The following is a 27,104-nucleotide window of genomic DNA, read 5'->3' as shown; positions in this document are numbered from 1 at the left end:
TCGAAACATTCAAGGTACTGAAGGGGATAGACTTAGTAGATAAGGACAGGTTGTTCACCCTCTCCAAGGTAGGGAGAACAAGAGGGCACTCTCTAAAGTTGAAAGGAGATAGATTCCGTACAAACGTAAGGAAATTCTTCTTCACCCAGAGAGTGGTGGAAAACTGGAACGCTCACCCTCCAAGGATTCAAGACAAAGTTAGACAAGTTTCTGTTGAACAAGAACGTGCGTTGGTAGGGCTAGTCTCAGTTAGGGTGCTGGTCTTAGACCAGAGGGCCGCTGCGTGAGCGAACTGCTGGGCATGATGAACCACTGGTCTGACTCAGCAGTGGCAATTCTTATGTTCTTATGTTCATTCTCACTAGAGAATGACATGGTGTTTGTTACCCACCGAAACTGTGACAAAAGAAAAGGTCACCATGAGAACGGGGACAAGGCCATTCACCGCCACATGGAGTGGTGAATGGTCTTGTCCCTCTCAACCGCCGGCCGGCCGTGCATCTCCCTCCCTCCCTTACCCTTACCTTCTCTTTGTGGCAATTTAGTGTTGCATTGCAGCCGGAGCCATGAAATTGCATCGTGTGTGGCTGCTGGAAAAGTCTCTTCTGATGCAACTTCATGTTTCCGGTTGCATTGGAGGAGATTTTTCCAGCAGCTAACGTGATGCGACTTCAAGGCTCCGGCTGCAATACAACGTGAAATCACCACAAAGAGAAGGTAAGGGAAAGAGAGGGAGGGAGATGCCCGGCTGGACGGCAGGAGGGAACTGCTGGACCGGGCAAAGGGTGCTGGGGGTGGGGGTATGGAACAGAGAAGACGCTAAAGCAGCCTGAAGGGAACTGGGGAAGAATGAGAGGGGAGAAGATGCTGGGAAATGGGGAAGAGAGAGTGGGGAGAAGATGCTGGGAAATGGGAAAGAGGGAGTCAGAGGAGAAGCTTCAGCCCACACTCACGCGACTGCGTGAACACTCCGGCGGCTTTCAACAAGCTACTCAAACCTTAAAACGCGCCACGAAGGTAATAATAATAACTTTATTCTTCTATACTGCCACAATCGTGCAACTTCTAGGCGGTTCACATTGAAGAGAGCTGGACTATCAGCAAGTTACAATATGCAGATAGTCGGTGAAATTACAGTATGCAGAATCTTAAAAATGCAGTAAATTACAATATACAGATTCTTTAGAATTTCAGAGGGGCCTTTTTAGCAAAAAGAGCGAATTACAGAATACAAGTTGTTAAGAATTTTCAGAGGGGACATATTAGGAAAAAAAGAATTGGAAGTAGTGTTTGGAGGAGTTAATGTTTAGGTGATATATCTGTCGAATAAGGCAGTTTTTATGACTTTTCTAAAAGCGACGTAGGTCAGTCTAGCTCCATTAATGTAGTTAAACTAAACTAAACCTTAAGTTTGTATACCGCATCTTCTCCACAGAAGTAGAGCTCGACACGGTTTACAGTAATTGGTATAGAAAGAAACTACAATGAAAAGTAGAAGGGCTTAGAAAGAGGGGCTTAGAGGGAATTAGTAAATCGATGAGGGAGAGGTCATTGCATTTTGGAGAAGAGCCAAGTTTTCAGATGTTTTCGGAAGAGTTGGAGGGAGGACAGGCACCGAAGCGGGGTGGTAAAACTGTTCCAGAGTTCGGTGATCCTGAAGGAGAGGGAAGTCCCTAGTTTTCCTGCATGGGATATGCCTTTTAAAGAGGGGAAGGATAGTTTGAATTTTTGAGTGGATCTGGTGGTGTTGGGGTTAGAGGAGTTCCAAGATAGTGGAAAAAGGGGAGGCAGGATACCGTGCAGAGACTTGAAGGTTAGGCAGGTGCATTTGTAGTGAACCCTAAGGATTACTGGGAGCCAGTGAAGCTTAGACAGAAGCGGGGAGACGTGGTCAAATTTGCTTTTTTGCAAAGATTATTTTAGCCACAGTGTTCTGGATCCGTTGGAGTCTGTGCAGGCTTTTCTTTGTCAGGCTTAGGTAGATAGAGTTACAGTAATCCAGTCTGGAAAGAATGATTGATTGTACGAGGATAGCAAAGTGATGATGATGGAAGCAGGATCTCACTTTCCTTAACAAGTGAAGATTGAAAAAGCATTTTTTTACTAAGGAATTAAGGTGGTCATTGAAAGACAGTGTGGAATCGATGATGATGCCTAGTACTTTGCATGAATGTTCAAGATGCAATGTGGTGCCAGAGGACAAAGGGATGAGGGTGGGTAGCTTATCTAATTTTGGGCCGAGCCAGAGTAGTTTTGTTTTGGTCTCATTTAATTTCATTTGTACAGTGAGGGCCCAGGATTGGAGGTTTGATATACATGAGGAGATGTTCTCAGAGAGATTGGTGAGGTTAGAGTCGGTCTCGAGGAGGACAAGAATGTCATCGGCATAAGTGTAAAGCGTTTCCAAGGGGGACAGTTGGAGGAGTTTCAGGGAGGACATATAAACATTGAAGAGAATAGGGGATAGAGGTGACCCCTGAGGAACTCCACAGATCGGTTTCCACGGGAGGGATGAGGAGCCATTCATGTTAACGAAGTAGGAGCGGGAATGTTAAGAATTTTGAGAACCAGTCTAAGACTGTTAAGTTTAAGCCAATTTCAGAAAGTTGGAGAATTAGTATATCATGATGGACCATGTTGAATGCTGCGAAAAGGTCGAATTGAAGAAGAACAGCGAACTTATTGCAAGAGTGAAGATGTTGGACCTTTGAGATTAATGAGGCCAATAGGGATTTGGTGCTGAAGTTGGGTCTGAAGCCATGTTGGTAGGGAAGGAGAATGGAGAATCTTTCAAGTTAGGATGAGAGTTGGGTGGAAATGATGGACTCCAGCAACTTGGTCAGGAGAGGAATATTTGCTATTGGGCGATAGTTGGATGGTATGGTGGGGTCTAGATCAGCTTTTTTAAGTAGTGAGGATAGGGCAATGTGTCCCATTTCTGCAGAGAATAGGCCTGAAAGTAAGGCAGAGTTTATGAGTTTGGTGAGAGATGAGATGGCTTGTGTGGGAATTTTCTCGTATAGGTAGGAGGGGAAAGGGTCCAATGTACATTTGCAGGATTTCAACTTGAGGCAGAGTTTGGCGACCTGTGAATCAGAAACAGGCTCAAAGGCGGTCCAGGATCTGTCGGCTGGAATGTGGTTGGTGACAGTTAAAGTGGGGTTGGAGTCAGTGGATATCAGAGAGTTGAAGGAGGGTGCTGGTGGGAACGAGCCTCGTAAGGTAATAACTTTCTCATTGAAGAATTTTGCTAGATCGTCTGCAGTTGGAGAGGAGGGGAGTGTGGTGGTATCATGTTTGGAGGAAATGGAGCGCCAGATGTTGAACAAAGTATTACTTTGGTTGTTGGACCTGGAGATTTTGTTACCGTAGTAATTCTTCCTTGCTTTTTTTAGTTCAGTATTGTATGACTTAATATTAGCCCTCCAGGATTGTCTATCTGTGGGGGATTTAGATTTTTTCCATTTGCGTTCTAGTAATCGACATTTCTGCTTCAGTTCTCTGTGGTATGGAAGGTACCAAGGGGCCTTGCGGGAGTAAGAGACCATTTTAGTGGATAGTGGTGCGAGGGAGTGGTAGGTGGTCTCGGAGAGGGTGATCCAGGTGTGCCAGTTGGATTCAGGGTTTGGAGGGTTAGGAATGGTGAGAATTAGGTTGAGGAATGTGGTCCAGAACTGTTCGCTAGTGATTTTTTTTCGAAAGGTAATGGAGTTTGAGGAACAAGGTGGGGGCCCAAGGTGAGACATGAAAATAGGGAGGCAAAAAGCCCCTAGGATGTGGTCAGACCAAGGGACATGATCCCAGCGCGGGTCATCGACCGAAGTTTTGTAATCGGTGAGATCGAGGAAACTGATGATGTCTAGTGTGTTCCCCTTTTCATGGGTTGGAGAGAGAGCCGGTGGGGGGAAGCCTAAAGAAGTGAGGAAGTTAATGAAATCAGATGCATCCTTGTTGGTGGTATCGTTTAGGTGGAGATTAATGTCACCAATGATTAATAATTTATGAAATTTGAGGAAGGCGTTTGTAATGGTCTCGATGACTGGTTCAGAGGATTGGTTCCAGGGAGATGGTGGACGATATAATAATAGGATACCCAGTGGGTGAGGATGGAGTTCGTCGTTGATCGAGACTAGCATATATTCTAGGGAGGCATGGCTGCCCTTTTCGAGAAGCTGGACATCGAAGAATGACTTGTGAAGGAGTACCAAGCCACCTCCTTTTCGGTTAATTCTGGGGGAGAAGAGGCCTTGGTAGCCCTGAGAACAAAGCTCGTTTTGCGTAAATATGTCGTCTTTTGCAATCCATGATTCTGTGATGAAAAGGAATCCGGGGTCAAGATCTTCAAGTAGGTCCTTCAAAATTTGGGTTTTGTTGCATGCGGATCTGGCATTGCAGTAGAGAGACGGGACTGGGGTGAGCGAGTCTAAGGCAAGGTTGGGAAGGTTGGCAGGGGGAATGGGCTTTAAGGAGGCATGATTAGTTCTTCGCGGGTTTTTTTTTTTGAAAGAATGATTTCGGGTGCGCAGTAGCGTGGGGATTTTGATGCCTGGGCAGTTAGTACTGACATTTATGGGGTCGGGTAAGTTGGGAGAGAGGGTTTTCAGGCAGAGGGTGATATTGGAGGATGAGCAGAGAAGGAGAAGAAGAATCCACGGGTGTGGCTTCATGATTGGGGTTGGGGAGGCCTATGGGAGGGATAGGAGGCAGGAGTAGAGGAAATTCTTGGCAATTGGGTAGGACTTGAGCAATTAAAAAGAATCTGATGGGCCTTAGCAATTGAGCAGAGCGTAAATAATTAGAGAGAATCTGGTGAATCCTAGAGATTGGCAGAACTTAAGCAGTTAAATAGGTTTGGCACATTGGTCAGAACTAGAACAATTAGATAGAGTCTGGTGAATCCATAGGAATTGGTTAGAGCTTAATACAATTAAATAAAATCTGGTGAACTTAAGCAATTGGGTAGAGCTTAGACAATTGAAAGAGTCAAGTGAACCTTAGCAGAATATAGGCAATTAACAATTGGGCAGAACTTAGACAAATTAAACGAATTGAGCAGATTGAGAAGAACTTGAATAAATTAAACATAAGCAAATTAAACTTAAACAAATTGTGTAGATCTTAATCATAGATAGGCCCGGGTCCGAGTGATTCTACAAACGGGGGCTTGCTGCCAGCGATCTGCACTTAGGCGGGTCGAGAAGTTCCTCTCTCCCGGATAGCTGTGGGGGAAGGTGATCCAAAACTTGGTGGCTGTTTTCCTGCAGTGGTTAGGAGGAATAACGATTTTTCACCCCTGTTGGTTCGGGGGAGGGATGGAGCAGAGGCCGGGTGCCCTGCTGGAGAGGGCTCCGATGCTGGCCTCGTGCTGGATCGCTGCTTTTTTTTAAAGAATTCAAAAGTTTTCTCCCCTGCTGGATCGGGGAGGGGTGGAGCAGAGGCCGGGTGCCCTGCTGGAGAGGGCTCCGATGCTGGTCTCGTGCTGGATCGCTGCTTTTTAAAAAAGTTTTCTCCCCTGCTGGATTGGGGAGGGGTGGAGCAGAGGCCGGGTGCCCTGCTGGAGAGGGCTCCGATGCTGGCCCGTGCTGGATCGCTGTTTGTTTGCTTGGTACATAAAAGTTCTATCCAGAAAGGTTTTGTATTTACAGCCAGTAATGCTTGGGTATGCAAATAGATTGCAGTTTCCGGTTTGTCTTATGGGACTGTATAATATGAAGTGAGATAGCAAATATGTAGGAGCCAGTCCCCAGACTGAGGGGGGGGGGATGCCCGGACCACGTGAGGGGTGCCGAAGGGCAGTGAGGTGGCGAGAGGGAAGGGTGGATGCTGCGAGGACGTGGACGGGGCGGTGAAGGGGACGGCGGGGACGGGACGGTGAAGAGGACGGTGGTCCGGTGACGGGGACAGATTTTTTTCCCCCCGTGCCATTCTCTAATTCTCCACGCCATATACAGGTAACATCTTGAAAGAGACCGCTGTTCTTCACAGCATCCTAAGACGTTTCACTTCCTGAAAACCTCCTTTCTCGCATGGGTCTTGCTTTCTGCACGAAGACTTTTATTCGTTTGTGCCTCAGCAGGCTGACAGGAAGGAAAGTTTCTTCTTTAAACCTCAAAGGCAGTGCTCCCAAGCCCCCCTCGTATTTCTCTTCCACCTTTCGCCTTCCTCCAACCCCAGGTGCTTTTTTTGAGGTTGTATCTCCTTTTTTTATTAAAGGGTGACTAGACGTGGTGAGTTTTTAATTTGGAAGAGCGTTCACTGTTTAGTATTTCCTTCACCTCTCCTCGTCATTAACATGCCGGGAACTAGTGGCTAGAAATTCTGCAATTTGAAAGTTGATGCATTTATTCATCGAGGTTATGCACCTTGGGAAATGGCTATCCGTGTCGTCCAATTGTCATTTCTTTCAGATCTCATTTCCCTTTAGGTCGAAGTCTACAATAGTTCAATATAAAGTTCCTTTTTCTGTCTCTGTTTGACGTGCACAATGGCATAGTATACAACCCTATGATTTTTTTTTTCTGTCTTGAATTATGAATAATTAAGATAATTAATTTTCTATATGTGCATCATTTCCCATTTGTTTAATATGCCATTTGGAAGTCCATTTCCCTAGTCTAACAAGTTCCCCTGCACTATCCACTTGTATCTAATATAATAAAAGCCTAAGCCGCGCATGCGCACTCCCATCGCGTGTCCCGTTTTCCGTGCGGTGTAGGGCACCGCAGATAGGAGTGCGCATGCGTGCGAAATACTCTCTTCCTCCCCTCAGAGGCGGATGTAGGCCGCGGTGGCTGTCGGCGGCCCAAGGTGGATGTCGGCCGCGGCGGCTGTTGGCGGCCCGAGGTGGATGTCGGCCACGGCGGCTGTCGGCGGTTGCAGGCCGCGGTGGCTGCTGGCCGCAGCTGTCGGCGGCTGCAGGCCTCAGCGGCCGAGCACAGACGGCATTTCAAAATAGATGCTGAATGGGGGGATGGAAAAGGAGATGCTGGCTAACGTGGGGGGATGGGAGAAAGGGGAGATGCTAGCTACCTTCTAGCACCCGTTAATGTAACGGGCTAAACAACTAGTTTTAAATAATTTGAATAATTGTGTGCCATTTGCAAATTGCACATGTCACTCACTTCTTCAGCTTAATGCTGAACACAGTACATTAAATAATACATTACATTACATTACATTACGGATTTCTATTCCGCCTATACCTTGCAGTTCAAGGCGGATTACAAAAGATTTGACTGGACATTTTCCAGTGAAGATACAATTTTTTTTTTTTTTTTGACAGAGGAGAGATAGCTGGATAGATTCCTAAGGGGATTTAGGGGTTGGATAGTAAAATGACAGTGCCGAACTGTGTGATATGGACAAAGAGAATATAGTTAGAGTAGGTAAGATTACCATCTAATTTTTGGGGTCTGTTTGCTTGGAAGGTGTTTAGGTGGGTTATTTGGGGAAGTAATATCTTGAGGTAGGTGAAGAATGGTTAAGATATTTGGATGAATTTTTTGAAAAGCAGGGTTTTGATTTCTTTTCGGAATGTTTTGAAGTCGTCCGATGTTGTCAGCAGATTGGAGATGGTATGGTTGAGTTTTGCTGCTTGTGTTGCCAGAAGGTTGTCAAACAATTTCTTGCGTAGTGTGCCTTTGAGTGGGGGAAAGGTAAAAGGGTTTGGGGTTCTTCTGTGTCTTGAGGTGGAGATCTGGTTTAAGCGGTTGTTTAGGTAGGAAGGGGAAGAGCCATGTAATGCTTTGAATAATAGGCAGTGGAATTTGAATTGAATTCGTGCTTGTATGGGTAACCTGTTGGATAGGGAAATTTTGCGTTTGGAGAGGGACATTGTAAGGGTAGGAGGAAATACGGACAATCTGGTGACTCCATGCATAGACAGGAGTTGATGGAATATCAACTAACTCTTTACTCTCTTCTGCATCAGCGGCCACACAAATCCCTTGCATATTATAAATACCAGCTTTATAAACACGGGAATAAGGGGGGGGAAATCTATTGGCCCAATTAGTTTCATCTAGAACGGGCCCCAGTAGGGTTCGAGCCCTGATAAATCAATAAATAAGTCAATAAAAACCATTCTATTTGACAAATTCATCCCCTAAACCAGGGGTGTCCAATGTCGGTCCTCGAGGGCCGCAATCCAGTCGGGCTTTTAGGATTTCCCCAATGAATATGCATGAGATCTATGTGCTTGCACTGCTTTCAATGCATATTCAGTGGGGAAATCCTGAAAACCCGACTGGATTGCGGCCCTCGAGGACCGACATTGGACACCCCTGCCCTAAACAGAAGCCTCTAAATCAGGGATCTCAAAGTCCCTCCTCGAGGGCCGCAATCCAGCCGGGTTTTCAGGATTTCCCCAATGAATATACATTGAAAGCCAGTGCATGCACAAAGATCTCATGCATATTCATCGGGGAAATCCTGAAAACCTGACTGGATTGCGGCCCTCGAGGAGGGACTTTGACACCCCAGCTCTAAATGATATGTTCTCCCTCTCTCTTAATCGATGTTAATTTCGCTGTTTTTTTTTGCTGTTCCTTTACCTATTTCTCATGTAACCCTCTCTTCTTACACCTTGTATTTCGCTGATTGTCCAGCCTTCTTAGAATATGAACCACCTAGAAGTCTTTCGACTATGGCAGTATAGAAGAATAAAGTTTATTATTATTAATATTATTATTATTATAAATGAGCAAGGGAGGCGGGTTCTAACTGACTCGGAGATTGGAGATTTTTTTTCGCTTTTTTAAGACTCTATATGCCCCCCCCCCACCCGTCAGAAAAGGGAGTGATGGCAGATTCCTATTTGGATGGGATGGCGTTGCCCTGTATCTCTGGGTTCATAGACAATGGCGTGAAAGACAAAAGCGCGCGCCGACAATTGAGCGCAGCACGCGCCACCACGCCATGCTAAATTACAGTTTTTAGGTGCTCCGACGGGGTTTTTTGTTGGGGAACCCCCCAGTTTACTTAATAGACATCGTGTCGGCGTTATGGAGGGTTTGGGGGGTTGTAACCCTCCACATTTTACTGTAAAAACAGGGAAAAAGTGAAGTTTTCAGTAAAATGTGGGGGGTTACAACCCCCCACACCCCCCACAACGCGGCACGATGTCTATTAAGTAAAGTGGGGGAGTTCCCCCACACGCCCCCCCCCGTCGGAGCACTAAGAACAGTAATTTAGAGCGGCGCGGTGGCATGCACTGCGCTCAATTGTCTGGGCGCGCCTTTGTCCCGGCGCGCTTTTGACCTGACACCGTATCTCTGAGAGAGATAGGGAGCGTCTGAATGCGCCAATTACACCGGAAGGAGTGTATTGGGTAATTGGGAATAGTCCTCTGATGAAGGCGGCAGGTGAGGATGGCAAGCGCATTGAATTTTATAAATTATTAAGTGAGGAGATTATCCAACCGCTTGCTAGGATGTTTAACATCATGGTTGGTGCAGAGGCTTTATCGGAGGGTATGAACATGGCTCGAATTCTGGTGTTGCCTTAGCCCAGGGGTAGGGAACTCCGGTCCTCGAGAGCCGTATTCCAGTCGGGTTTTCAGGGATTTCCCCAATGAATATGCATTGAAAGCAGTGCATGTAAATAGATCTCATGCATGTTCATTGGGGAAATCCTGAAAATCCGACTGGAATGCGGCTCTCGAGGACCGGAGTTCCCTACCCCTGCCTTAGCCGAATAAAGACCCTGAGAAGGCAGGATCATATCGTCCTATTTCTTTATTGAATACGGAGGTTAAAATGTTAGCAAAGATTATGGCAAATAGGATGGCTGCTGTATTGCCCTCCCTTATTCATGATGCTCAGGTGGGACTTGTGATGGGACGGACAATAGCTAAAAAATGTAAGAAAATTGTTGCTCTCTTTGGAACAGCAAGCAATGTACAACTTCCCTTCTGTGTTGGTTAGCTTTGATGCTGAAAAGGCATTCGATAAAGTAAGGTGGAATTTTCTTTATGATACTTTAACTGCATATGATTTTGATGGTTTTTTTTGTATCGGCGGTGTGAGCTATGCATACTCTTCCACAGGCTAAATTAGTGTTGAAGGATTTTGAAACGGATAAGTTCCAGATTTACAGGGGGATGAGACAGGGATGCCCCTTATCTCCATTATTATTTGCGCTTTCTCTGGACCCTCTTTTTCGGGATATATATGCAACACCGTCAGTCCCTTCTACAAACTGCTGCATTGGTTACCAATTGAGGCTCGAATATTATTCAAATTCTCTTGCTTTTGCTATAAACCGGTGTGGGGAATGCCCCCCCCCCCCCAACTATCTACTACCTCATTTCGAACTTTTCTCCCCCACAAGGAGAACCAGAAACCACAACCTCTTTGCCTACCCGAAGATTACAGACTGCAGATACCAAACCTTTCTAGACAGAGCATTCAAGTCTCAAGCTGGTAGGCAGCAAACTTGGTTAGGCTACCTCATTGATGGCGCCAGGTTGACATATGGCGCTTTTCGGAAAGAATTAAAGACCACTCTGTTCAACAAATTTATTTCATAGCCAGTTCTTCCTCCCCTCTTTTTTTAAAGTTACCGCTCATCATACTGAATCCACTTTTTCCCCTCTCACAGTACTTTGTACGTATGAGGAGAGACTGGAAGCCCTGAATATGTATACCCTAGAGCAGTGTTCTTCAACCTTTTTACACCCGTGGACCGGCAGAAAAAAAATAATTATTTTGTGGACCGGCAAACTACTAGGACTAAAATTTAAAAATCCCGTTTCCACCCCATCTCCGCGAGCTCGGTCCCCACAAATCATCTGATCCCATCCACACAAGCCTCAGTTATGATTTTATATTGAATGTATTTTATTAAAGTATAAAAAGAAACAATATTCTGTAGAATTGTCATTTTATAAATACAAATAATTCAGAGCAAGGATCAACAAAACCCCTGTCTCCCCTCCCCTTCACATATATCCCCTCTACTATCAAGAAAACTGAACAAGCCAAATTATTACAGAATGCTACACAGAAATATCATGCTAACAGAATACTGAAGTAACACATGACAGGAATAGTTTTAGGGGAGTGCAACTAGGGCAACTGCCCCCTGGTCAGAGAGCGCCCTAAGCCAGCTGAAAGCTAAAGAAGCACTGCCTGGGTTTTGCAGTCCCCAGTTATGTCTAACACCAGCTCTAGCAGGATATATATTTCAAATCTGATATATTCTAATCACAAAATAGAAATAAAATTATTTTTTTCTACCTTTTGTCGTCTCTGGTTTCTGCTTTCAATCTTTTTTTCACTCTCTTCCTTCCAGCGTATGCCCTCTCTGTCTCTTCAATCCAGCATCTGCCCCTTCCATCCACTATCTGTCCTCTCCCCCTTCCATATGGTATCTGTCTTCTTTCTATGTCCCTCTCCCCTTTCCATTCAGCTTGTGCCCCTCTCTCCTATTTACATGATTCATTCCAGCTTCACTGCTCTCTTCATTTTTATCTTTCCTACACCAGATCTATCATCGTTGTCCCTCTGCTTATTTTTCTGCTGACCCCTTCCTATCATCAATCTCTCTACTTTCTCATGCCTGTGTCTCCCCTTCCCCTCCTCTAATCTCTCTGCCAGCTGTTTCCTTCCTTTTTTCATTCTCCCTTCCTCCTCCTCCTGTCCAGCAGTAACTCTCTTCCCTTCCTCCCCTCCCAGCAGCATCTCTCCGTCTCCCTCTCCAGTAGCAGCTGTCCCTTTTTTTTCCTTGCCCAGCAGCTTCCCAGATTCCTTTCCCTCCTCCCCTCCCAGAAGCATCTCTCCTTCTCCCTCTCCAGTAGCAGCTGTACCTATTTTTCCTTGCCCAGCAGCTTCCCAGATTCCTTTCCCTCCTCCCCTCCCAGAAGCATCTCTCCGTCTCCTTCTCCCTCTCCAGTAGCAGCTGTCCCTTTTTTTCCTAGCCCAGCAGCTTCCCAGATTCCTTTCCCTCCTCCCCTCCCAGAAGCATCTCTCCTTCTTCTCCCTCTCCAGTAGCAGCTGTCCTTTTTTTTCCTGGCCCAGCAGCTTCCCAGATTCCTTTCCCTCCTCCCCTCCCAGATGCATCTCTCCTTCTCCTTCTCCCTCTCCAGTAGCAGCTGTCCCTTTTTTTTTCCTTGCCCAGCAGCTTCCCAGATTCCTTTCCCTCCTCCCCTCCCAGAAGCATCTCTCCGTCTCCTTCTCCCTCTCCAGTAGCAGCTGTCCCTTTTTTTCCTAGCCCAGCAGCTTCCCAGATTCCTTTCCCTCCTCCCCTCCCAGAAGCATCCCTCCTTCTTCTCCCTCTCCAGTAGCAGCTGTCCTTTTTTTTCCTGGCCCAGCAGCTTCCCAGATTCCTTTCCCTCCTCCCCTCCCAGAAGCATCTCTCCTTATCCTTCTCCCTCTCCAGTAGCAGCTGTCCTTTTTTTTCCTGGCCCAGCAGCTTCCCAGATTCCTTTCCCTCCTCCCCTCCCAGAAGCATCTCTCCTTCTCCTTCTCCCTCTCCAGTAGCAGCTGTCCTTTTTTTTCCTGGCCCAGCAGCTTCCCAGATTCCTTTCCCTCCTCCCCTCCCAGATGCATCTCTCCTTCTCCTTCTCCCTCTCCAGTAGCAGCTGTCCCTTTTTTTCCTGGCCCAGCAGCTTCCCAGATTCCTTTCCCTCCTCCCCTCCCAGAAGCATCTCTCCGTCTCCTCCCTCTCCAGTAGCAGCTGTCCCTTTTTTTCCTAGCCCAGCAGCTTCCCAGATTCCTTTCCCTCCTCCCCTCCCAGAAGCATCTCTCCTTCTTCTCCCTCTCCAGTAGCAGCTGTCCTTTTTTTTCCTGGCCCAGCAGCTTCCCAGATTCCTTTCCCTCCTCCCCTCCCAGAAGCATCTCTCCTTCTCCTTCTCCCTCTCCAGTAGCAGCTGTCCTTTTTTTTCCTGGCCCAGCAGCTTCCCAGATTCCTTTCCCTCCTCCCCTCCCAGAAGCATCTCTCCTTCTCCTTCTCCCTCTCCAGTAGCAGCTGTCCTTTTTTTTCCTGGCCCAGCAGCTTCCCAGATTCCTTTCCCTCCTCCCCTCCCAGAAGCATCTCTCCTTCTCCTTCTCCCTCTCCAGTAGCAGCTGTCCCTTTTTTTTCCCTGGCCCAGCAGCTTCCCAGATTCCTTTCCCTCCTCCCCTCCCAGATGCATCTCTCCTTCTCCCTCTCCAGTAGCAGCTGTCCCTTTTTTTTCCTGGCCCAGCAGCTTCCCAGATTCCTTTCCCTCCTCCCCTCCCAGATGCATCTCTCCTTCTCCTTCTCCCTCTCCAGTAGCAGCTGTCCTTTTTTTTCCTGGCCCAGCAGCTTCCCAGATTCCTTTCCCTCCTCCCCTCCCAGAAGCATCTCTCCTTCTCCCTTTCCAGTAGCAGCTGTCCCTTTTTTCCCCTGCCCAGCAGCTTCCCAGACTGATAGTGGTTTTCTCCCCTGCCAGCAGCTCTTCTTACTTCCCAGCGCAGCGATTCACGAAGGCAGCCTCGGGTCCTTTGTTGTGTCGCGCCGCCTCTGAGGAAAGAGGAAGTTGCATCATCAGAGGCAGCCGCGACTCAGCAAAAGCCCCGAGGCTGCCTTAGCGAATCGCTGCGCTGGGAAGTAAAGGAGAGCTGCAGAGAGGGGAGAAAGCCACTGTCGGAGGCTCCCCAAGATCTCTCCGGCCCAGCGCACGCTTCCGATGCTGATCTTGCCGGTCCTGCGCGGACCGGCAGAAAGTTCAAATGAGTCAATCTTGCCGGTCCTGCGCGGACCGGCAAAAATTTCCTGCGGACCGATACCGGTCCGCGGACCGGCGGTTGAAGAACTGTGCCCTAGAGGAAAGGAGAGACAGGGGAGATATGATTCAGACGTTCAAATACTTAAAGGGTATTAACGTAGAACAAAATCTTTTCCAGAGAAAGGAAAATGGTAAAACCAGAGGACATAATTTGAGGTTGAGGGGTGGTAGATTCAGGGGCAATGTTAGGAAATTCTACTTTACGGAGAGGGTGGTGGATGCCTGGAATGCGCTCCCGAGAGAGGTGGTGGAGAGTAAAACTGTGACTGAGTTCAAAGAAGCGTGGGATGAACACAGAGGATCTAGAATCAGAAAATAATATTAAATATTGAACTAGGCCAGTTACTGGGCAGACTTGCACGGTCTGTGTCTGTGTATGGCCGGTTGGTGGAGGATGGGCAGGGGAGGGCTTCAATGGCTGGGAGGGTGTAGATGGGCTGGAGTAAGTCTTAACAGAGATTTCGGCAGTTGGAACCCAAGCACAGTACAGGGTAGAGCTTTGGATTCTTGCCCAGAAATAGCTAAGAAGAAAAATAAAAAATTTAAATTGAATCAGGTTGGGCAGACTGGATGGACCATTCGGGTCTTTATCTGCCGTCATCTACTATGTTACTATGTATTCCCTGACTGCTCAATGGCTTCTTCTCCATTTGTATTCTGCTATTCGCTGGCTTTACAACATTCCTATTGTAACACGTTAAAACTTCTTCTTACTAATCTGCACCATGTAATCACAGGCCGCTCTGTGACCTCTTCTCCATCTGTATGTTGTAATCGCTGATTGTACAGCTATTCTCCACTGTGAACCGCCTAGAAGTCGCAAGATTTTGGTGGTATATAAAAATAAAGTTATTATTATTATACGAGGGATTGACATTGGAAATACGATGAAAAAGACAGGTTGTCCAAGTGCCAATAATCACAATAAGAACATAAGAATTGCCGCTGCCGGGTTTTGAAAAGCCATCCGGACCCCCAGACAAGTCTGGGGAAATCCAGACATCTGGTAACCCCACTCACACTGCCATAAAAATCGGATGCTAGGGTCTACCTTGGGGGTTAGTGCCAAAGAAAAGGATCTGGGTGTCATCATAGACAATTTGTGGTGGCGGCCAAAAAAACAAATGATTGAAAAAAAAAGGGATGGTTAACATGACAGAATTGTTATAATGCCCCTGTATCGCTCCATGGTGTGACCTCACCTGGAGTATTGCGTTCATTTCTGGTCTCCTTATCTCAAGAAAGATATAGTGGCGCTAGAAAAGTTTCAAAGAAGAGCGACCAAGATGGTAAAGGGGATGGAACTCCTCTCGTATGAGGAAAGACTAAAACGGTTAGGGCTCTTCAGCTTGGAAAAGAGACGGCTGAGGGGAGATAGGATTGAAGTCTACAAAATCCTGAGTGGAGTAGAACGGGTACAAGGGGATCAAATTTTCACTCTGTCAAAAATGACAAAGACTAAGGACGCTGGATGAAGTTACAGGGAAATATTTTTTAAACCAATTAGAGGAAAAAAATTTTCACTCAGAGAATAGTTAAACTCTGGAACGCATTGCCAGAGGTTTTGGTAAGAGTGTAGCTGGTTTTAAGAAGGATTTTAAGAAGCTTTTGATAGAATGTTACCATTTCAGGCCGCTAAATTGAATACATGGCTGGGAAAACCTATACTAGAGGCTACTTCTTATTCTGACTTTAGAAAATCGCTAAAGGCACGCCTGTTTAATATATTTATATCTTAGTTGTGGCACTGTTTACTTCTCTTGCTTTTCTACTTTTAATTGATGCGTTTTTTTGACTGTTTTAATGTACTTAATATATATTGATCGTATGTATTTTTTACTTTGTTGTGAACCGCTTCGAACTTTTGGTATAGCGGTATACAAGAAATAAATTATTATTATTATTATTAATTCCCTGGAGGAAAAGTGCATAGTCTGTTATTGAGACAGACACGGGGGAAGCCACTGCTTGCCCTGGATCGGTAGCATGGAATGTTGCTACTCTTTGGGGTTCCGGAATCTTTTGTTACTCTTTGGGATTCCAGAATCTTGCTATTCTTTAGGATTCTAAATGGAATATTGCTACTCTTTGGGGTTCCGGAATCTTTTGTTACTCTTTGGGATTCCAGAATCTTGCTATTCTTTAGGATTCTAAATGGAATATTGCTACTCTTTGGGGTTCCGGAATCTTTTGTTTCTCTGGGATTCCGGAATCTTGCTATTCTTTAGGATTCTGAATGGAATGTTGCTACTCTTTGGGGTTCCGGAATCTTTTGTTACTCTTTGGGATTCCAGAATCTTGCTATTCTTTAGGATTCTGAATGGAATGTTGCTACTCCTTGGGGTTCCGGAATCTTGCTATTCTTTGACATTCTGCATGGAATCTTGATACTCTGGGGTTCTAGAATCTTTTGTTATTCTTTTGGATTCCAGAATCTTGCTATTCTTTAGGATTCTGAATGAAATATTGCTACTCCTTGGGTTTTGGCCAGGTACTAGGGACAAGGATTGGCCACCATGAGAACGGGCTACTGGGCTTGATGGACCTTTGGTCTGACCCAGTAAGGCTATTCTTATGTTCATAAACTGATCTCGCACTGGGAAAATTAAAGAGGTACAAGGGAAGGGGGTACGTGTGTGGCAGGGGGGTCAGGAAAGAGAAGGATGGGGGCAGAGAGGATGATGGGTGCTGGTGCCTCGACCAAGATGGCACCTGGGGGGGGGGGGGACTGCTCACCCCTCCCTTACTTTGCCACTGTTCCTGGTGATGGTGGTAACAAGTGCCCACAATCAAGTACTTCATTGCACTAGTTTACTTTGAGAAAATGTGATTTCCTCATGCATCATAGAAACATAGTAGATGACGGCAGATAAAGACCCGAATGGTCCATCCAGTCTGCCCAACCTGATTCAATTTTAATTTTTTTTTTATTTTTTTCTTCTTAGCTATTTCTGGGCAAGAATCCAAAGCTCTACCCTGTACTGTGCTTGGGTTCCAACTGCTGAAATCTCTGTTAAGACTTACTCCAGCCCATCTACACCCTCCCAGCCATTGAAGCCCTCCCCTGCCCATCCTCCACCAAACGGCCATACTACAGACACAGACCGTACAAGTCTGCCCAGTAACTGGCCTAGTTCAATATTTAATATTATTTTCTGATTCTAAATCTTCTGTGTTCATCCCACGCTTCTTTGAACTCAGTCACAGTTTTACTCTCCACCACCTCTCTCGGGAGCGCATTCCAGGCATCCACCACCCTCTCCGTAAAGTAGAATTTCCTAACATTGCCCTTGAATCTACCACCTCTCAACCTCAAATTATGTCCATCATGAACATCATAAATGACAGACAATAGGCCACTGTTACCCTGGCGGTGTAAACAGGAGATCCGTGTGATCATGGACTTCGAAGTGGATTAAGAAAGACGAAGAGAGAGTGGGAACAAGAGCGAGTAGGCAGGGCAAAGGGAAAGAGCAAAAACACACCCTGCTGTTGGAGAGGAGAGACTCTTGCAAGGAAAACGAATGGAAAACGCAAAAAAAGTAACATCTGTGTGACAAGCAAGACATTTGGTCCGCTCGTTTTCAAGTGTGTCTTGCACAGGCTTTAGGTGGCAGCTGTTTGGCAGTTCCAGTAGGATCACTGCTGCAAAAGGAACCCAAGGACAATATTTTTATCGGGGGGGGGGGGGAGGGAGGGGGGCGATTTGATTTCGTTGTCCGTCCCTTCACTTCCTCAGAAGCAGTTCAGGTGTAACAGGTGGTTCCGGAGCCCTTTGCACTCTGCTTTGCAGAAGGGCGATTAGGAAACAGCCAGCATTTTTATTTATTTTTTTTTTTTACGACATTTCCAGGGCATTTTGCTACAATGAGCACAATAGTGCTTGGTAATTATCCAATGCCAGCATCTGCGGAAAGCCAAATCAATTGCCACTAACGAGAATGAGATTATAGGGAAACGAGTGTAATTACAGTGAGAAAAATCTTTCCATTCAGGATGATTGATGCATTAAATGACTTTGGGAGGAGACACCGTCGCAAGACCGAATAAAAACAGCAGTTGGCTCTCTGGTTTACTGAACTTTATCCAAAGGATTCTCACCAGGCTTTGAATGAAATTCTCGGCGGCTTTCTCTAAAGTCCTCGCCATTGCTTTCAGGCTCTCGGATACTTTGCCCCCCCACGGGATGAGGGGAGTGTGTGGCGCAGTGGTTAGAGCAGCACCCTGAGGTTGCGGGTTCAAATCCCTCGCTGCTCCTTGGGACCCTGGGCGAGTCACTTAATCGCCCCAGGAACGCTAGATAGAGTTTGAGCCCACCGGGACAGATAAGGAAACGTGCCCGGGGGGTCCAGATGGCTTTATGTCCAGGTTTTGAAAAGCTTCCTCGAAATCGCATCAGACAGGAGGGCAGGCAGCGGGGGGCGGGACTGGGGCACAACGGAGCGGGGATGGGCGGGCCTGGCGCCGAGTCTAGGGGTCTGGATTTTACTAAAGTAAAATCTGGTAACCCTACCAAAGGCCCAGTGACAGAAAGGCTCCTGGGCGTGCAGCTGGCACTTAGGTCCTGATTCTGAAAAGTGCCATCCTGATTATAGGCAGCTATAGGCTAACGACACCCCCCCCAACTAACCTTTAAATGTTGGTCGGCTGGACGGGTCTTGCTGCCGTCCAGCGGACAGGCCCGCCTTGTAGAAATGAGATGGGCCTGCCCGTTCCCAGCCCATCTCCGCTAAATCTAAGGCCATTTAAAGGTTAGTTGGGGGGGAGGGTAGTTAGCATGGGGGGTCCGGAGGGGGTCCAGCTTTCCGGCAGGAGGAGTTGGGGATCCTCCTGACGGCGATTATGAGTTTGGGGAGAGGGGGAGGGGGGGTCCGGGGTTCCTGCAGGAGGAGTTGGGCATCCTCCTGCCGGTGATTACGAGTTTGGGGGGAAGGGGTTCCGGGGTTCCGGCAGGAGGAGTTGGGAATTACTGCCGGTGATTACGAGTTTGGGGGGGAGGGGGAGGGGGGTTCCGGCAGGAGGAGTTGGGCATCCTCCTGCCGGCGATTAGGAGTTTGGGGGGAGGGGGGTCCGGGGTTCCAGCAGGAGGAGTTGGGCATCCTCCTGCCGGCGATCGGACAGGCGGCCGCTATACATATCCCTTGCCGCGATAAGTGTAGCGGCCCTTGTCTAATCTAATCCGATTTTCTAACCGGCGTCTGTAACATGGACGCCGGTTACAGAATCGGGGTTTAGTGTATGCCCAATTCTGTATAGGACACCTCTCCCGGACATCCTATACAGAATCAAGGCCTTAGAGCTCAGAGGAGGTGGAGGCTCTTGGGAGCACCATCAGCACTTGAAACTCAGCAGAAGCACAATGATTTTTAACATTTTATTTGCCGTCCCTAACTTTTCTGGTCCCCCTGGGTAACCACTGAAGGTGGTCTTCATGAAACTGAAGCAACATCATTGGGCTTGAAACTTGATTTTGTCTCGGGTATATTTGCAAAGCTTTAGCATCTATAACCTGGCTGCCCTGGGTAGGCCCCATCTTGTTATCAGATGCTAAGTAGGGGGCGTACCTGGATGGGGGACCACTGGGGAATACCAGGTGTTGTAGGCTGAAGGCTCCTATGTTGGGCAGCATCAACATAGTGGAGCCACACACTGCACAGGAGAAGGCCATGGCGAACCATTCCCGTACTCTGCCTTGAAACGTCCCAGGGAGGATTCCTCGTTGTCAATGCAGCCGTTGGTGGTTGACTTAAAGACATACACACACCAGTACATGACACTTTACAGACACATATACTAGGACATTTGTGATCCCTAGATTATTATTTTCCTTTATAAGAACCAAATATAGCTATAATCATTCTCCTAGCCTTACCTCTACTGACAACTCTTGATGTTTTTATTATATATTAATGTAATTTCCTCCTCATTCAATACCACCAGTGCTCCTTGTTAATGTCTTTAATTAAGAATCTCAGAAATTCAATCTCTCTTTTTTTTTTTTTTTCAGCATCGAATACCCTCACGTGATCAGGCCAGGGACCAGGTAACTCATGTGACTGATGCACTTTTTCTTCAAGTCTCTAGTCCATTTTTCTTTCTTTTTCTCCTTTGTGTGATGACGGTAGATACCAGTGATTTGATTAGTCATTCTAAAATCATTACTTCCCCATTGGATTCTATTTCATCAGCACTTTCGGTGAGTAACATCCATCATTTTCTACGCTCTCAATTCTTCTCTTGCATCTGGCATAGATCAAGCTCTTTTGTCTGGTTCTTTATGAACCCCCCCCCAAAAAAAAAAAAATGCTTCACTGTCCTAGTTCCCTCTACCCTTTCCTTTTGTCCTTTTGTAAGGTCTTGGAAGGTGTTGTGTCTACATTTCTTGACGTCTCGAGTTGGTTGGACTCCTGCCAGTCTGTCATCCATTGAAATAATTCCAATGAAAGTTCTAAAAGATTTGTCTTAAGCTAAAATAATTTTCGCTTCTCTATTCTTATTTGTTTTTACCTATTCTAAGAGTTCAAAGAGTTCAAAGAAGCGTTGGATGACCACAGAAGATTTAGAATCAGAAAATAATATTAAATATTGAACTAGGCCAGTTACTGGGCAGACTTGCACGGTCTGTGTCTGTATATGGCCGTTTGGTGGAGGATGGGCTGGGGAGGGCTTCAATGGCTAGGAGGGTGTAGATGGGCTGGAGTAAGTCTTAACAGAGATTTTGGCAGTTGGAACCCAAGCACAGTACCGGGTAAAGCTTTGGATTCTTGCCCAGAAATAGCTAAGAAGAAAAAATTAAAAAAAAAAAAAAAATTTAAATTGAATCAGGTTGGGCAGACTGGATGGACCATTCGGGTCTTTATCTGCCGTCATCTACTATGTTACTATGTTTAGCACCTCATTTCTCTATTGATATCTTAGTTGCACCTTTCTGAAGCAGATAAACGTCTCAGAATGCTTAAAAAAAAAGAAGTCCATCTGTTGAAAATGTCCAAACTGTGATTTTCGAAAGGCAGGATTTAAATGTTTCACATTGCAGTTCACCCAAATAGCGAGATGGCATTTTGGAAGCGTGTTTTGGGAACGACTAGAGTGGGTCCAAAATTAGGATGTTTCTCAGTAAGAAACGGCCAAGGCAAAAAAGGGCATTTTTATCTAGACCTGTTTCAATCATGTCCAGGGCACATAAAGGCACCCCTGATTGAGCAACCAACCACTGGAGGGATGTAGGCATGGTCCTTCCTTAATCTCCCCCATGGTTACTGACACCCTTCCTCCCCCCTAAGAAGCGAAAATGACCGTGGATACCAGGATCTATGACAACTTCAGGTATAATGGCTATTCCTAATAGAGCAGCAAGCAAGTGGCGTAGCCTAGTGGTCAGTGGATTTTGAACAATGGGACTGAGGTGTAATTCCCACCTTAGCACCTTTATCATTCCCCTCTGCAAAAGGTATATCCCGCGTAGGAAAACTAGGAACATCCCTCCCCTTTAAAACCACAGAACTCTGGAACAAACTCACATCCCCGCTCAGAGTTTCAAGCTCCCTCCAATCTTTCCGCAAACACCTGAAAACTTGGCTCTTTTCAAAAATCTAACACCTCCCGCTCTTTGGTTCTTTATCTTCCTAGCTCCTTTCCTATAACCCTTCATTGTAGCTCCTTTTCAACCTAACCCTGTAAACCGTGCCGAGCTCTACGCTTGTGGAGATGGCGCGGTATACAAACCTAAGGTTTAGTTTAGTTTAGTTTATGTCTGTACAAATATGTGATCCCCTCCGGAACACAGAAATTCATACTGGACCTAAATTTGTAAGCGCTAGCCACAGCGGTGACAGTTCCGACACTCATAGGAATTCTGTGAGCATCGGAGCGGTTAACCATGCTACAGTTTTGTAAAAGGGGTAGGTAGGGTGTATGTTCTTGCCATCTTTGTCAGACCATGACCTGCCATCACTTTGTATAAATACACTTATGTATGTAAACTTGTAATCCGTTCTGAGCTCTTCTGCGAGGACGGGATATGAAACCAAAAAGGTGCGCCTTTTAGGAAAAACCATGGTCCGCCCATGCCCCTCCCCTTTCTATGCCCCCTTCCGAAATTCGCGCCCTAGAAATGACGGGCCCCGGTTGTGCGCAGAACTTCTCATTAGTTCCAATCAACATGAATCGATAGCGACCTTTGACCTTTGCTGGCGTCTTTTGACCGTTGCCAGAGAATGGCGGGGGGTAGATATTCCCTCAAGTGAGCCATGGAAATGAGAGCAACCCCCGGAGAAGCCACCACTGGTGAAACTGGGATCCTTGTTGGGGTATTGTGTGGCTGCTCTCACAGCACGAAGGTGGAGTTAAAGAATTCTTCCTATGACGTTGAGATAAGCACCAAAGGAAATATCGTCTCTATTGGGGAGAAGTGGGACTTATCTAAATTGCAAATTGTGGAGAGAAACACAACTATCGATTGATAAGAGACGCACCTTTTTTTTTTAGCTTTGAGCATTGCCTCTCCATAGAGTGTAATAACAGTGCGATGACTGAAAATGGCGCTGCCTTACTTCCTTCGGATATGAAATCAGCACAATAGCGCTGCAAAGTAGCCATTTTATGAGCCCTTTAAAAATTTGCCTTTCCCCAATATATTGAAAAGTTATAGCGTGACAGGAGGGAAGGAACAGTTGGGGATGGGATGGGAGGGGGGGTGTGGAGAAGAGGGCGGGGGAGGGGCCTCTTACCCTCGCTATGCCACCGGTGGTAGGTTACATTTTCACAGGTGCCTACCAAGTTAGGTGTCGTTTACAGAATCCGGCCCTTAGAGCGTGCAAATCCTAACACCCTAAATGGATAATGCAGGGACACCCACTCTCCCGCCTATGACATGTCTCCTCCAAAAACTAGTTAAAAAAAATCGGAAATACATGATTTCGTGCACGCAAAGAGGCAAAATACCACAAAATGCTTTAATATGTGTCTGCAGTAGCCTGTTTGCTTGTGCTAACCACACATTAAGGGGTTTTTACTACTGTTAATGAACGATTTACTGAGGGTATGAATCTAATTGCTACCTATATCTGCCTATTATTTTCTCCATGCACCCCCCCAGTTCCTTAATGATGTCTGGAGCTTCCCTGATATTTATAGGGCAGAGAAAAGGACAGTCCCATCCTGGGCTTTTGCATACACGGGCCCTATCTTTTCTTCTCCCTGAGGGTTAAAAATACCACTGGGGCCAGATTCAGATTATGAAGCTGGTGGTCTCGCCTGGGAAAAGATGACACACCTAGAGATCCAGCCCCAGACCTTTACTGACAGCTAAATAATTCAATAGCCATCCCTACAAACCGAGGTGAACAGAGGACATGAATGTAGGCGGTCGAATGTCATATCGGAAACCCGAGCTTCAGCTCATTATATTTCTCCAAACGAGCTATCATAGCAACCACACTGCTTTAGCCAACAGCAAAATAAAATACTGAACCGTTGCCATGTCCTTCAAAAAGTTGCATGAAACAGGCTTGAGAAATTGAGGAGCTAAATGTATCCAGAGACGATGATGGGGATTCTCAGCTGACCTGGGACATTTGACCAGGTGGAAATTAGAGAATGACATGGGAACGGCTACTTGTGGTTAACCGTGGGGTGGGGAGAGGGACAGATCTTGCGGGGATGGGGTGGGGACAGAGAACCACAGGGACAGTGACAAACTTTGTTCCCATGTCATTCTCTAAGAACTTGAGACTAGCATCAATATGTAAAAATTAACACATCTTAGACAATTAGCAACTGAATTCAATGGTTAAAAAAATCTGCTGAAGTTGCTTTTCGATTTAAATGAACTACTGTTAAATGACATCGTTGTGTTTTGTCTGCCTTTGATGTGGCAACGAGAGTCTTGTCTGCTGATCAGATTCCTGCCTTTTGCAACGCCCTTCCATCATGTGCCCAGCTGCTCAAGCATCTTACTGTTACTGCAACAGATTCTTCCGTTGTTGCTGGCATCAAGGAACATTTCCAACATTTAATAGACAGTTATTATCCTGTTCATCCACTACTGGTTCGCCGACAACTGAGCGCAAACAACTGAGCGCAAGGTTGACGGCGCGCCGAAGAAAAGCACTATTTTAAAGGGTTCCGACGGGGGGTGTTGGTGGGGAACCCCCCTATTTTACTTAACCGACATCGCGCTGGCGTTGTGGGGGGTTTGGGGGGTTGTAACCCCCCTCATTATACTTGACACCAAACTTTTTGCCTGTTTTTTAGGGAAAAAGTTCAGTTTTAAGTATAATGTGGGGGGTTCCACCCCTCCAAACCCCCCACAACGCCAGTGCAATGTCTGTTAAGTAAAGTGGGGGGGGGGGGGGGGGGTTTCCGCCCCCACACTCCCCGTCGGAGCCCTTTAAAATAGTGCTTTTCTTCGGCGCGCCATCAACCTTGCGCTCAGTTGTCTGCGCGCCGTTGTCTCGCGCGATTTAGTCCCATCACCTCCACTACTAGTTTGGCTTCTTATCTACACCCATGTCTGAAAGACAATCCAATTAACATCCCGGATGAAGTAAAACTCTTGCAACTGAATTTTTGGAAAGGTTGTACCAAAACCAGATTGAAATGGAAGGTTCTATTTGTGATTTACAAACAGTTGTACAGACTATTGTCACTTTTTTATACTTTAATAAAAATTTCATATTACTCCTCTCAGTTGTAATGCAATGTCTGAACTCAGAATTTATATATCCAATAGCTCATGTCTAGATGCATTACCTTATGTAAGCCTGATCTTATTGTTACTATTTTGGTTGTCATTTATTGAAATATAATAAAAATTATTTGAACTTTAAAAAAAAAAAAAAAATATTTAAATATAAAATCATAAGTGTTTGAGGCTTGTGCAAATGAGGACAGAGGCCGTGGAGATAGGGACAGAGATGGAACCTGTGGGGATGCAATGGAGATGGGTACAGAGCCTGCAGGGATGGGGACTAGCTTTGTCCCTTTGCCATTCTCTAGTGGAAATAGGAAGGATTTTAAGAAAAGGAAGTTGTAGAACAGGAAGAGCATTTGGTTCATATTCTACATAGTTGATTTTGCTATCAGTAGCACACTTGTGATTAAAATATTGTAAGAAGATAGCAAAGATGAACCTGAAGTTAGCAAGAGCGATCCTTGGCTGTTGCAAATCCGGGGGCCCTTGGAGGACGGGTTGCAGTAGAAACCCCTCATTCTACATGAAGAGGGTGAGAAAACGCTCCAATCTCCAAGGTTCTTTGGAGGACAACTCCAGAAGAAGAGGGAGCCATATTGGTTTCAGCTAATACTACTGTCATTGTTCCAGTCTCCTCTGCTTGCAACCTTGGAGTGGTCTTCGATTCCGACCTCTCATTTTCTACGCATATCCAACAAGCTGCTAAGACCTGTCGCTTCTATCTCTTCAACATCACCAAAATACGCCCTGTCCTCTCTGAGCACACTACCCAGACCCTTGTCCAAGCTCTTGTAACCTCATGCTTAGATTACTGCAATCTACTCCTAACTGGTCTTCCGCAGAGTCGCCTCTCCCCCTTGCAATCTGTGCAAAACTCTGCTGCATGACTCATCTTCTACCAACCTCGCTACGCTCATGTCACCCCTCTCCTTAAGTCACTTCACAGGCTCCCTATCTGCCATCACATACAGTTCAAAATCTTATGGCTGACCTACAAATGTGTTCATTCTGCTGCCCCTCAATATCTCTCCTCGCTTCTCTCTCCTTATACACCTCCCAGAGATCTCCGTTCCTCAGATGAGTCACTCTTAGCGTTACCTTTCTCCTCTGCTGCCAATTCTAGACTTTGTTCCTTTCATCTAGCTGCCCCCTATGCCTGGAAAAAATTACCCGAGTTTGTCCTTCAAGCCCCTTCCCTTGTTTACAAGCAGACTGAAATCCCACCTTTTTGATATAGCTTTCAATCCTTAACCCTACTCCTCTGCCCTCCAATCCAGCCAGCAGATTAACCCTTCCCCTTAACTGTATCCATGACATCCTGTTTGTCTGTCTCTAGATTGTAAGCTCTTTGGAGCTGGCACTGTCTTAGTGACTCTGTATAGCACTGCATATGTCTGGTAGCACTACAGAAATAATTCATACTAGTAGTAGTAGTGTGAAGAGTTTCAGTCTTTGGGAAGCAGAGCTGAGCTTGTGATGTCATAATGCCTCATTCCACCAATAAGAGCCAACCTCTTCAGTGATGTCACAATGGCTTGATTAACCGTTCCCCTTAACTGTATCCATGACATCCTGTTTGTCTGTCTTGCCTGTTTAGATTGTAAGCTCTTTGGAGCAGGGACTGTCTTCTTTGTCACTCTTTACAGAACTGAGTACGTCTGGTAGAGCTGTAGAAATAATTCATAGTAGTAGTAGTGTGCAGAGTTTCAGTCTTTAGGAAGCAGAGCTGAGCTTGTGATGTCATAATGCCTCATTCCACCAATAAGAGCCAGCCTCATCAGTGATGTCACAATGGCTTGATTGTCCTGTACTCCCCTCTGCCCTCCAACCCAGCCCGCTGATTAACCCTTCCCCTTAACTGTATCCATGACATCCTTTTTCAGTCTTTGGGAAGCAGAGCTGAGACTGTGATGTCATAATGCCTCATTCCACCAATAAGACCAACCTCAACAGTGATGTAACAATGGCTTGATTGTCCTGTACTCCCCTCTGCCCTCCAACCCAGCCAGCAGATTAACCCTTCCCCTTAACTCTATCCATGACATCCTGTTTGTCTGTCTTGCCTGTTTAGATTGTAAGCTCTTTCGAGCAGGGACTGTTTGTTCTTCTTTGTGACTCTGTGCAGCGCTGCGTGCGTCTGGTAGCGTTATAGAAATAATTCATAGTAGTAGTAGTAGTAGTAGTAGTAGTAGCTAGTAAGGTGCAATGGAGAATCATGGCCCCCCCCCTGTCCTGCTTGAGTTGCGTGCGTATTGAAAGTTTGAAAGCACCACCATAAGGTGCGCGCCAGCGTCCCAGAGTAGTTTTGGGATCGGCACATACTTCCCATGCATAGAAACATAGTTTTTATTTATTTTGCGCTGGGGGTGTGTCTTGGTGGAGCGTCGGCGCGTTCTGCGCTAATCGGTTAGAGCTGCTACATCGCCGTGTGCTAACAAATGAGCACAGGATTAGCACGTGAGTCCTTTCCACCTGGAAAATAGGTGTCGTTAAGGGCTCACGCATGAACGGCCATGAAATAATGGAGAAATTAGCATGGCTCCATTAACGGGAAGAATGTAAAATGCACCATTTCACCGCCACGCTAAAAGCGGACTCAGCGTGCGGGAAAGAGCCATGCTGGAGATAGCGCTGGCTGCTCTTTAGCGCAACTTAGTAAAAGGG

General features: G+C 46.2%; 1 long non-coding RNA gene across 2 annotated transcripts in view; it reads left to right on the top strand.

Moving 5' to 3' along the window:
- Positions 1–27,104, top strand: part of LOC117356108 — a 45,334-nt gene that overhangs the window by 5,196 nt on the left and 13,034 nt on the right. For both annotated transcript variants that reach the window (XR_004538557.1, XR_004538552.1), the window contains exon 2: positions 19,755–19,790. This is a non-coding gene — a long non-coding RNA (uncharacterized LOC117356108). The remainder of the gene's footprint in view (positions 1–19,754; positions 19,791–27,104) is intronic.

This window comes from Geotrypetes seraphini, chromosome 1 (assembly GCF_902459505.1).
Source record: "Geotrypetes seraphini chromosome 1, aGeoSer1.1, whole genome shotgun sequence".
Classification (NCBI taxonomy): Eukaryota; Metazoa; Chordata; class Amphibia; order Gymnophiona; family Dermophiidae; genus Geotrypetes; species Geotrypetes seraphini.
Note: the sequence above shows the minus strand (reverse complement) of the source record. Positions and strands in the feature narration are given on the sequence as shown.